The sequence below is a fragment of the Atta colombica genome, unplaced genomic scaffold (assembly GCF_001594045.1).
Source record: "Atta colombica isolate Treedump-2 unplaced genomic scaffold, Acol1.0 scaffold21, whole genome shotgun sequence".
Lineage (NCBI taxonomy): Eukaryota > Metazoa > Arthropoda > Insecta > Hymenoptera > Formicidae > Atta > Atta colombica.
In genome coordinates this window covers 308,236-321,387 of record NW_017259305.1, presented here as the reverse complement: position 1 = coordinate 321,387, position 13,152 = coordinate 308,236, and the positions used below count along the sequence as shown (strand labels likewise).

The 13,152-nt window shown below is 33.0% G+C and overlaps 1 protein-coding gene across 1 annotated transcript in view; it reads right to left on the bottom strand.

The window, feature by feature from the left end:
- LOC108687612 (RNA-binding protein Musashi homolog Rbp6) overlaps positions 1-13,152 on the bottom strand; it is a 453,571-nt gene that overhangs the window by 394,148 nt on the left and 46,271 nt on the right. The gene's annotated exons all lie outside the window — the stretch shown is intronic.

Here is a 13,152-nt window from a genome sequence, read left to right as displayed (position 1 = left end):
TATATATATATAAATGATGTAAAAATAGTTTAAAAATTTACAATAAAATTATCTTTATTATTTCCATTTAAAAATAATGAGAACTAATGAGACTATTATAACGGAAATAACTTTTATTTTAGTAAAAATTTATAGTGCATTTCTTTAAAATATAATATTATACCATGAAATAAATAATAAAATATATTCTTAAAACTTAGTGATCACCGATATTGATAATTTCAATAATTCTATATGAAACAATCACAGAATCTCTTTAAAAAATTGCAAATATATCTAAGTTATTGTATTATTGTCAGAAATCGATGTTTCAATTTTGATAAAACTAATTAAGATTTTATCCAATAATCAAGGATCCTCTGACAATATTCAAATATTATTAAAAATTATTAACCCTTATTGATTGGTATAAACTATATTAAAAAGCATACAATAAAAATTATTTTACAACAGCAGCAATTCAACAACAATAAATATTCAATAACAATTATGAAATTATCATCATCTCTAATAACACAGATTTTCAAGAGACATTCTGAAGAATATTCAGAGAATGTCCCCAGAACGTTCCTCGAATGATGTGTGCTATTAGAGATAAACGTTTAAAAAATTGAATGTAAATGTAAAAGTAAAAATAATGAAAATAATTCATACAATTTGAGAATAGAATTTTTAAAATCTTGTAAGTTGTACATCGTAGTTCGCAACGTGACTTATTTACGCGATATCTTCCCATTGATATATCGTGATACTCCAAAATATAGTAACATAAAAAAACTTGTAAAAATACTTTAAATTCTAGCATGGCGCATTGCGCCATAGATATACGCCAGTCTGATAACCGCGTCTGCCTACAAAGTTGTCGGAAGCCATTTAGATCGGCCTGCAGAAGCATCGCATCGGAAATCAAATAACTCGGTCAGCCTAGATGAAAGTTTCTCAAAGTTACGACATTAAGGTGCGTTTTTAACCTAGATTTTAAAGGCCATTCATAATAAAAGATAATTGATAAGTTATGAATCTTGCGAGAACTATTAGATCTATGACAGCAATCAGAAATAAACGCTCCAATGACAATTTCGACGGGCTAATCTTGAATACCAACCCGAGTGCGAACCTGAGACATGAAACTCTTAAGCGAACAGACGCGCGATTTATATCGATGTGAATGATAAGATCACGCAGAACGTTTTCCTCAAGTAAGTGGCATCATCATCATAGCGACTACTGCCACGAGAGTTCCATTTTACACGCGTATTACGTCAAGGTAGTACCGTTCATGAAACGCAGCTCGGCACGAATCTTTTCTTCGACTCTCACTCCGCTTCCGGACCAATACCTTAAAAGCACTACCCACTCTCACCGCAACCGTGGCCTCTGAGAAGCTTGCCTGGTTCTTCCACCCCCTCCCCCTCCCTCTTGCTATCAGATTCGAAACCCGACGCGAGATAATCCTTCTCTTACATCTGGCTCGAAGATCTTCCTCCTCACCCTTCCTTTCTCGTCCCTTCTGACCTCATCGCTGAGTGTGAATCGAGACGCTCCGCGTTATCATCCCCGGCATACAGTATGGGAGAAGAAGACTCAGTCTCTTTCTCTTTTAACGTCTCCCTCTTCTTCGTCTATATGGGCATGTATCACGCAATTTTTTTACTCGCCATTTTTCTATAGACGTGTTTGCTCCTCGACGTTTACTTTCCTTAAAAGTTCTCTCTTCTTTTACCTTTCTCAAATTATAACTCTCGCAAAGATGTCTAGAGGCGTATTGTTATCGCACGCAGTTTGGACTCACACACGCTTTGTCATGGTATATCACATCACGTCATGTCACATTATATCCTATCACGTCGTATTATGGAAAGCAGCGTGACGGTGTCGACTTATTATAAAATAATAAACTGACAAAAGAGATATTTTTTCGACAAATCACGTTAAACAGATTAGATTAAAATTTGTACAACAATGATTATAGGATAATACAAAGGAAAAATTAAGACTCTAATATGATATTTATATCTACTTTTATTCATTTTAATCTTTTTCTTCATTTTAATTTTTTTTCAAGTACACAATTGAAAATTGATGAAGATTGATGTCAGATACAAAAAATAAAACATTTTTTAATATTTAAAGTATGAGACAGTTTCAAATATTTACACAAATATAGTAGAAATTAAAAAAAAATAGCATTTTTCTTAATGTATCCAATAAGGCCAAAGTATATTTTCTTGTTTGTTATAAAAACATGTTAGAGAAATAGATATAAGATCCAATAATATATTTAAAATTGTAAGTTTATTAAAATATGAACATGTTTATTGAGACATGTAAGAATACGCAAAGAACTATTTTCCAAACAATTGACTTGTCTACTTATTCATTTATCCTCATGATTTAACAGATAGATTAGAATCCATGGAATAACAAAAATAGAAAATGTTAGAATCAATGCACGTACACTTCATATGCCTAAGTTGGTCATATTAATTCTAATTTACAAAGAGTTTTTCTCTCTTTGGTTATAAATAAAAAAAATTATGACGAAAATATAAATTAGATACAATGTTGTAAAGTTTAAATACAGAGCTACAATAATACGAACTACGAAAATTAATAACTATCCTTTCGCAGTTGTAGAAAGTAAATATTCATTTACAAAATATTACATCATGACTGACATTCTCCATTTTGCTGTACTGACAATAATAGAATAAACAAACTGAACAATAAACTAATACGATCGAGTCAGACGGACAGCCTGCATAACTTACTAGTGCTAGCTGTGGAATTTATCGTGTAATTATCCACAAACAGCGAGGTACCAAATTGTATTAGATACCAAATCATGCAGAATTATCTTATATAAATTATCAAATTAAAAATTATTTAAAAACTTTTTTTAAATTAATTGCAGAGTATCTTTTCTGTAAAAAAGACTCATTTTGTAAACATTATTTATAGTCAAATACAATGTATAAGAATCTGTATACACCCAAAGAAAGATTTCTATGAATCGAAGAAATCTTTCTCTGGATGTAACTACTTTCGAAACACCGACCACAAAATAGACACAAAGATAAATTAATCTCTAATTCCAAGATTCTTTTTATAATTTGTATATAAATCTATATATTTCATTTTATGTTATATTTTTATTTTATATTTTAATGATGTTTCGCTCAACATAATGCTTTCGTGAGGAACATAACGCCACGTGCGAATCCAAAGATGCGCCGCTTCCTTTCTCAGCGTAATTGTGTAATTAACTATCGTTCGCTCAACTCTGTAATTAAGTACGACGTGGTGAAATGGCGTTCCTCTCGATAGAAGCGAGCCGTTAAAAAATGAAAGGAGAAAGAAAAGAGATCCAGACGAGAGGCGGTATGTGACGCGACGGCGAAATGGATTCAATTAATTCTCGCAAAGTGTCTTGATGTCGTATTAAAATGAAATTCCGCTTTATATCGTATCAACGCGCGCATTTCTCTCTCTCTCTCTCTCTCTCTCTCTCTCTCTCTCTCCCCCCCTCTCTCTCTCTCTCTCTTTTGCCTCCTGCTATTGAGATTATCACGTCGCCCGGTTAAAGCTCTAAAGCCTTCGCAACGTCGACCGAGCCACTAGCGAATAAATTTATCATGACCTAGTGATCGATGTAGAAATAAATAATCTTTCATAATTACACCTTATTTGCACTATTCCACGCTTCTTTTCCATCATTTATGACTGAATGATTTTACAATCTTTTAGACTATTTTAAATTGAAAAATATACAGCTTATTTTAAAGTTAATAGTGAATTCAATGAATCATTTATAATCTGACGATAGTTGAATTATTTGTGTTTCCTAATTATTATTATTATTATTATTAGATTTTATTTCTAAACGGTCGCATTACTTTTATGAAAGTTTTGCACCTTTATTATAATTAATTTTTATATATAATTGTATGACTTACCGCAAAAACACATATTATGATTGATGGAAAGTACTCACCTGTAACAAAAAAAAAAATAGAAGAATAAGTTATCAATTAACCGTAATACAGCTAATTATATAATAATAAAAGCATGAAAGCTAGCTTCCTAAAGAATTCACTTATAAATATATCTCTATAAATCCGTCACAACAAGCTGTAATCAATAAATCGATCGCACAAATACAACGCGATATAAAAGACAACATAAGAAATCACACTTTGTCGTTCATGAATATACACTTTCGTATAACAATACAAAAAGCTCGATCTTTCTCTCGCTTTGAGACACTTGCAGTCGCTCTTGTTGAGGGAGCGGCAAAAGAACGCTGTGAACGATAAATCATTCGAAAGTTCCGCATCCACCCTTCTAAGGCGGCATCGTTTGCCAGCGCGAAATAACGAGTACCTTTCATTGGCCGCAAGCACTGCGAAAAAGGTAACGACAATTTTTCACCGTTAGTAACACCTGCGCACTAAATGAATACGAATTGATTCGAGGCCGCTTTCCGAATCGGCCCGTTTTATTTTCATCTCTTACGAACGATTTCATTCCTCTCTACCATCATTGTCCTTAATGTTCAAGTGGTCGCATGAATTCTCACGGATTTAGTATCCACGATGTTTATTTGGATAATCTTTCATATAAATGCAATCGAGCGACTTCTTCTGACTTTACATTAGATTTGAAAAAAATTACATTTCACTAAAGTATATGAAAATTAGATTAGATAATTATGTCAGACTATTAAAATAATTATTTAGAACGAATATGTTGATGCAAGAATTTTGATGCGAAAGTTAAATTTAAAATACACATATAAAACAACAATATTTGGAAATGTGCAAATGAAAATCTATAATATAATATATAATACCGTTTAAGGTTTATTTCAATCTAGTTGATTGTAATTAGGATAGGTATAGTGTGAAGTTGCTCTCCTCCCCAAATTATTTTATTAATAGAATAATTTTTTTAGTAGAAGTGTGCAAATGAAAATTCAAAATGCATATACATGTGTAAACAATGAACAATCAAATGAGCTGAATTATAATTTAATTTATTATGATATAAGAGATCTAACTTTTTATGGTGGGGACTAACTTCATGTTAGTCAAACTTTTTATATCATGTTTATGCATTAATATATCATGTTTGAATGTTCTATGCATTTATTTTAGTGGTTCAATATAATTACCAGATTAGGACTAATTTTTATATATTTCAGCAAAATCGTTTTTTCATACAGTAAAAAAAGTCTATTTATATTTTATGAAAACAATTTAAAATAAATTCATAAAATCAACGAAATTTAAATCCGCTTAATAAATGTCGGACTTAAAATTTTAACAAAATACATGTTTTAATAATATTACAACGTAAATAACTATAAGTAAAATAATTATTATATAACAAAAGAAACTAGGTAACAAAGGTAATAAATGGATATTCATAAAAATTAATTGATTGGCTATTTAATTATGTATACTTCAGAATTTTTTAAAGATGTATACTGTTATATAAAATTCTTTACAGCATATTTCTATACTATTTTTTATACATATATATTCTATTTGATGAACCTTTATCTCTCTTTTTCTTTAAAACTTCTGTAAAATTTAAGAAATCAAATAGAAATATAATTGTACTATTTTTAATCTTTTTTGGATTGGCAACCCTACATCTTCTTTTATTTCATCTTCTTTTATTTTATAAACTTCTCACTCGATTTTTATGAAATGTGGCCTAAGAGATAATTTAATAATGCTTTATTTGAATCTGAAGTCAAAAATAAAATTCAAACTCGTGAATATAATAAAGCGAACAAAATTTAAAAAAAAATTAATTATAAAAATCAGTTTTAGAAAGATTTTAATTAAAAAATAACATCAAGTTTTCAGTTTTGCTTTATTTGAAGCTTATCGGTACTGCGTGTAAACAGTTAGTTGATTTTCAAACTGACTTTCAAACTTTGATTATATACCTTGAGAATTATATACCATGAAATTCTCTATTATGGAAGTTATTATCCTTTTGGACTTCGATATTTTCAGACTATAAAATTCAAATATACCAAGAACCTCTTAAAATCAAGTTTCATGATATTCAGATTATTCTTTGAAATTTGAATTTTAGGATTCTAAAATCAAAATCAAATTCAGCTCAAAATCTTTAGAAAGCAAGATTTTCCATAAGTTATTTTATTAGAAAATTCCGAAAATCTTCAAAAGTTAAAAAATCGCCAATAAATCGCATTATATACTTCTTTATTAGCAATTTCAGAAAAGATTTACTTTTTCTTCAAAATAGTCGATTTTTCATTGTTAGAAATAGTCGCAAAGTCAGCTTTTTCTCGATATATTCTAGAGTAAGTTCTCTTTTCATCTTTTATCAGTCTGTTTTTCCAGACACATGCTCACTCCCGATCTTTATAACATTAAATTATTCGCGTTGGGTTTTGAATACCGTGCAAGTAACATGAACGTATGAGAATTGCTCGAGGACGGCGAAACGTCCTTCCGTGCTTTCTGAGAAATACTTACCGCGTAAACTTTTATCGCCGAGGTAAAACACAACGCGCGAAGAACTGTATTGCGATTTTCTTTCCTCGGGCAATTTTCAAATTACTCGAAAGAGTGCGACTTCCATCTCGTAATTCGTTTTCCTCGCTCCGGAATATGTTCATGTTCACGCCGGACCAGCGTAGCGCGTCTGGTTCGTTCCTTCTGGGAATAAAAGTTCGAAGATATCTTTTACACTCTGGGACGGTGGCCATCCACACGCTTTATGGAATGGACTTTTTTTATCAGGAACATCAGCCGACGAAGATATCGAGTCAGCGAGTTTGCTGTCCGTTCTCGATTCCGTTTGGTTCGCGACGCGCCGTCCTGCGAGAGATCACAGAAGGAAGAAAGGTTGCAGGTTATACGCGTGGCGAACAATCGTCTCCCTTTATCCAGAGATCGCTCCTTTATGCCTATCGTAAACGCCAGATGAGTCGAATGCGCCGCTTCCTTTCCTCTTTCTAATAGAAAGAAAGATCCGAAGAGAAGATTTCGAACAGAAGATCCGATCCCCGGTCATTACAACACATCGTGACTTTTATAATTCGGAAAAGTTATTGACCACGACTCCGCAGCATATCCCTCCCTATCGATCTTATTTTTACAATGATGAAATCGAGCTCATGAAATGAATCCACGACATAATAGAAGCGCCGTTCATAATAGAAGCACATCTCAAGAGAAAGTGTAACCGTTTACATCTTGACATCATTTTCATTGTAATGCGCGGTGTGTTTGGAAATCATTAAAATTATTCGCTTGAATTTAAAATAGTGTTTCGCAGAAATGCAGTTTAATTTTTTAATTTTTATCTTTTTCTTTTTGTACGAAGAGAGAATATTTTTATTCCATTTCTATAATGCGTTTTTCTTTGCACATGTCATACGACATTATAAATAGATAATGTAAAACAGAGATATTCGTTTTGCTTTAATTTTATCGCAAGAAATTTAATATATGAATCCAAGTTTGTATAAATAACATGAAAATTTTATATTTCTGTATAAAATATAACTTTTAACCGTTGCACTAATCTCATATGTAGTATCATCACTGACAGAACAGCTTCTATTATAATTATTTTTTAAGAAAACAAATAAACAATTTAAATAAAAGAAAAAATGTTTTTTTCCCTATCTTCCTTTCTTACACAAAGAACATTCTGTTCATAATCAGTTGAGTGTCCGAGTGCTTATGACATCCATTATCACAGATGTTTTGCAGTCGGCAAACAGGAAGTCCGTGTCATTGAAAGGTATCTTTAACTTCAATTACATAACTATCTTTTCCATATACATTTTCTATATATACATAATTATTAATTCGTTCGAATTACATATAAGGAATCTCATGCACGCATCCATGAGCGAGCGGATCATAAATCATCGTGACACGAGCATAAACGTTTCTTACCGTCCACGCCCGAAACGCAATAATTTGGAAACTAATGGCCAGTGGATTGCTCGACCATCGCGTCGGGCGGATGTATGCGCGTAGGATCCAACAGTGGGTTTTCATTCCCGATTCGCAAAGGATATACCTAGAAACGGATGGGGATCCATCAATCTGGGACGGCGCACTACGAATTCGATTGTCATCCACGGGTAAAGATGACTGATGGGGGAACCAGAGATGCGCTAATGACACAGACTTGCCACTCGCTGACTGCAAAACATCTGCGATAATGGATATCATGTTACAAGCACTCGGACACTCAACTGATCATGAAAACGGAATGTTCTCGGATTGCCAAAAGCTGAAACTCCCTAAGATAATGTTGCACAGAGCAAATATTCAAGTTATAATTATGAAAAAATATTCCCATGCTACGTCTTTCGTAGCTACATCCTTCAGACAAATTAAAATCTTATAAATGACCAATTAATATTATCTTAAAAAGTAAACTATATAAGATCTCATGAAGAATTAATAAGTAATTATAAACTTTCTTTTTCATGTGTCTAACAAAGTAAAATTATTATATTCCTGTATTGTATATTTATTACGTCTCAATCATAATTTCATAGTTTATATCCATTATTTCTGAAATAAAGTTAATTAATAATTTATAAACCATAGTTAATTGTAAAATTAGGTCAGTTATAAAGATTCGTTCACATTTAATAATTGAAAAAAATTATGTTCTAATTCACTTTGATTATTTTGCAATAGATCTTACTTATAAAAAACAGTGATAAAATATTAAAAAACTTAATATTCATATTATAATGTTATTGTATACATGGATATTGATATAACTATAATATTAATGATGTAACGATATTATTAGAATTGAAGGATATGACTAATATATATACAGTATACATACATATATATGTATATATTTATGATATACAATATCAAAATTTAATAGTGCACAAATTTCAATTCGTATAATGGATTTCGCTATGTAGATAATTTAATTCTGGAATAGTAATGAAAGAAGGTGAATAGAAACATATATAATACATTGTCATTATTAATTTACATAATAGTAAGATAAAGTTAGTTTACGCAAATACCTAATACGTACACCTAATATCTAATACACAAGCAAAGTACTGGCGCTTGTTTGAATTTTTATTGGACTTTTCAATCAATCCTTGATTAAAGTATCAGAATTGCTTTTCGACAATCGTTACGGCTAAAAAAATCAATCTCGGCAGGAATTATCGGGTCATCGAAAATACATATAACCATGACGTTGGTCGAGTTTTAAAGACACAGGTAGAGAGAAAAAAGAAGCAAAGGAAATGAGAGGAGAAAAAGAGAAAAGTAGGGAGAGAGAGAGAGAGAGAGAGAGAGAGAGAGAGAGAGAGAGAGAGAGAGAGGACTCTTCGTAAAGCTGCCTATAGACTTGTGTCAGAACGCCGTTGCAAATCATTCGTGAACGCTGTCGCGAAAGTCATCGCGAACGCTGTCAATGCTACCTTTGTGTAATCGTCGCCGCACCGTCGCGAACTGTCACGAATATCATTGAACATCGCCGCGTACGGTGTTCCACTGTTCCATTTTTATTAGTTTGCGAAATTTGTCCCAAGTCCGAGATCATATTTATTATTATTTGTATAACGTCATCTCTAACTGAATAAAATACACTATATAAATAAATTATACCACAATATACTACGATGATTCGTTTGAGTTCGAAAAATTCGAGGGGGGTAACTACTAGCTGAAATATTATCACACAGATTTCATGATTTCATTCTGATTATAAATAATTTTTTTCATTGTATATAAAGTCATTTGATAAAATACAATTTTATTTACTACAATAATTTCTCATGATTACATATATAATTATCGGAATATACAGAGATTTCATATAAATTTTATAATGATTTCAAGAACTCTGTTCCAAGATTAAAATTGACTCCTTGTAGTCCTAGCAAAAGGGCCCGAGACAGTCAAGACAATGTCCTCACTGGCGTCGCTGCATCGATTTGTTCGTGACAGCGTTTTTGATCGTCACAAGTCTGTACGCGGCTAAACAGGAATGTTGCGATTTCTTTGATGGCGAGAAACCAACTCTCAACCGATCGGCAATATTATGCGATGATGTTACGCGGTTATATTCGCAACAGCGTTCGAGACATCGTCCACACTGCATACGTTTTGTTCGTAACGACGTTCGCGATGGCGTTCTGTTACGCGATTTTATGATGTTCGTGGCAGCGTTCGAGACACTATTGCACTCCGTCTTTATCGCGATGGCATTCGCGAACAGTTCGCGACGGCTTTCTGCTACAAGTCTGTACGCGGCTTAAGAGTCCATTAGGACGGGAATTCCGATAAAGGTGCGCGCGTTCAAAGAGACCTTCTCAGGTTAGGCAAACTTCCCGGGACGGCGAGCGATCAAAGTCGAGCGAAGCCAGGCAAAATAGCTATTGTTTCCTGATAACGCGATCAAAGAGCGACCCGCGCCGCGACTGTTCCTTCTTAGCGAGGTGGAGCGTTACTCATGAATTCATCTCTTCGACGTGTTGAAAAACCCGCAAGACTGAATCTTATAGCCAACAGCTTTGATAACATTGTAATAATGCTCTCCATGCAAGCTAACGGATACGTGTAACAATCCTTTATGGGTTACAAGGTCGTCCGAGATAACATTTCAGACAGAAGTATCAATCTTTTCTAAGATATCGATCTAAAGTCTTACAGAATTAATAAATAATTATGCAAATTGAATAAAGTATTACAAATGAAAGACAACAAATTTTTGTTTATATATAACACAAGTTATTTCCTGATAATAGCGAAAGTTTTTATTTCTTCTTGAAAAAAAATATGCCGTCAAAATATTCTTTAATAGTAGAACATTTGTAAAATAAAAATAAATTTATAGTAGTCCAGAGTTGAAAAATAATTCTAAATATATAAAACGCGAAAACCTAAAATTAGAATAATATCTTGATTTTTACAAAGTATACTGGTACTTTTGTTCAGATATCGATTTGTAGGACTACCGTCAGCGTTCTGTCTACTTTGCACATTCATGAAGCGCTGCTATCAAAGACCGTCAAGATCGCTTTCCCAAGAGGAATCGAAGCATAGCATATCTATGTGTTTGCGGTAACCCCAAAGCGTGATCGATCGATCACCACCGAGGGCTCGCGACGACATGGTGACCTGAGGATCGACGTCGCCGGTGACGATCCGCATTGACGTGATCGTACACGTGTATCGCCACCAACGCCTGTCCCGAAGTCGCGCTGCCGTTTTGATTAATTGCACTTCAATAAGCGCCTGTCTTCACGGCCCGCATCCTTCTGATCCGCTCGAAGGCGATCGGGTTTGTTCGACCAGCTGTCGTCTCATGGTGATTATGGTACGAAGACGCGATCGTGTAACATGATTGGCATATGCATGTACTACTTGAATTTAGATAGAAATTACACGCTCGGTAATCTAAGATTTATGGAAATTTAATGATAAAATAGCAATGTGCCCCTCAGAACCAATCTAATCCTCTGTATTTAGAAAGATTAATTGAATACTGTCATATATTAATCACACAGCGTATAAACTTCATTTTTTTTTATCTACTTTGATTTACATTAAAGATTAGAATAAAAACGGGAAAAGCTTGATATGAAATTCATATTGGTAAACAATCCGATGGATATACTAATGGAGTTACGTCAAATCACTATCCGGGTCGATCACGAATCTTTCGAAAGCCACTCCTTGACATAACCGCTCCCAGATTTCATTTATCTTCCTGCTCCTTTCGTTCCGCGCGTGTACGCACGCAAACAGATTTACCCCGAGGAAATCGGCGGTACAAATCTGTACCGGAAGATATCATGCAATAAAAAAGGAACTTTACATGGGAGTGTCCAAATATATTTATCAGTTTTATATAATTTTTCTACTTTTTATTACTTTCACGTTTCACTTTATTCTGTAATAGCATCTCATACTTGAACCTAAAATCCAAAGTTTATACTTAAATAATTTTCAATATTACATAGTTATTATTAATAAGACAATTCTACAATTTTCACTTTATTTCAGATTTTACTTGACAATTTTTACGACAGACAAATTTTTATAAATTGGAAAGTTCTCATATTCCGTTGATAAAGCAATCGGGCAATGCTATCTTTCACGTCACTTCTATTAACCGCTAACGGAAACCATGGCAAAGAAGCGGAAAATGCGTCGTGAGATGTTTCTTCGACTTCTCTCGAGGAAGTAATAGAAGTCAATAAAAGAGGGGAAGTGAGAGAGAAAGTTATTTCGGAAAAGTCTCCGCAGAATGGTAAGCAAAGTACCAGATAAAACACGTGATGAAAAAGTTACTTCTTCTGATGGTTTGAACAGCGTTATAAACACGATTAATTCTTCCACTAAATCCGTCATTATAATTAAATCAATTTTAAATAAATTAACATACTTTAGTAATAATTTTAAACAAATTTTGATGTAAAAATATCACTAAATTTAAAAAAAAAATAATTACCTTAAGACTAGTTTATTTATTGTAATAGCATATATGATATTCCATAATTTTAGAATTGTTAATACAATTATAAAATAATATCCTTGTCTATAAATTATTTTTATTCATATTTAATCATTTTTTAAAATAAGAATATCATTCAATATAATTATAATTATCTGCCATTGTGCAAAAAAACATTGATCAAAAAAATCTCATCATAAATATTAAGAGAAGAAGAAATTCAGAAAGCGTCTAATAGCAAGTCTTTCTTATCATCTCTCAGCACCAAATCAAAAAACTTATCAATGAGAGAAATGGGAGGAAGCTTGTCGAAATTGTAATCGGGCTTAGAATACTATGAGGCAGCAAAAACAAAGGCGTTTCGCTGCGGAAGAGAGAGATCGTGAACGAAAGTAAGATAAACGAAAACAGAGAGAAAGCAGAACAAAGAGTGAGATAAAGAGAGAGAATATAGAGAAGAGCTTGTCGGATGCTTGTTGGCTTCAGAAATGAAAGCCGGTGACAAGGGATGCCGGTAGTAGTGTTGGTCGTCCCGGACGAAGGGATGCCAGGATTGGCGAACGGATGTGCAGATAAATGGGCACAAAAATTCGTACAAAGCAAACCAGATACCGCATACCACGAATGCCGCGAGTTCTTTCT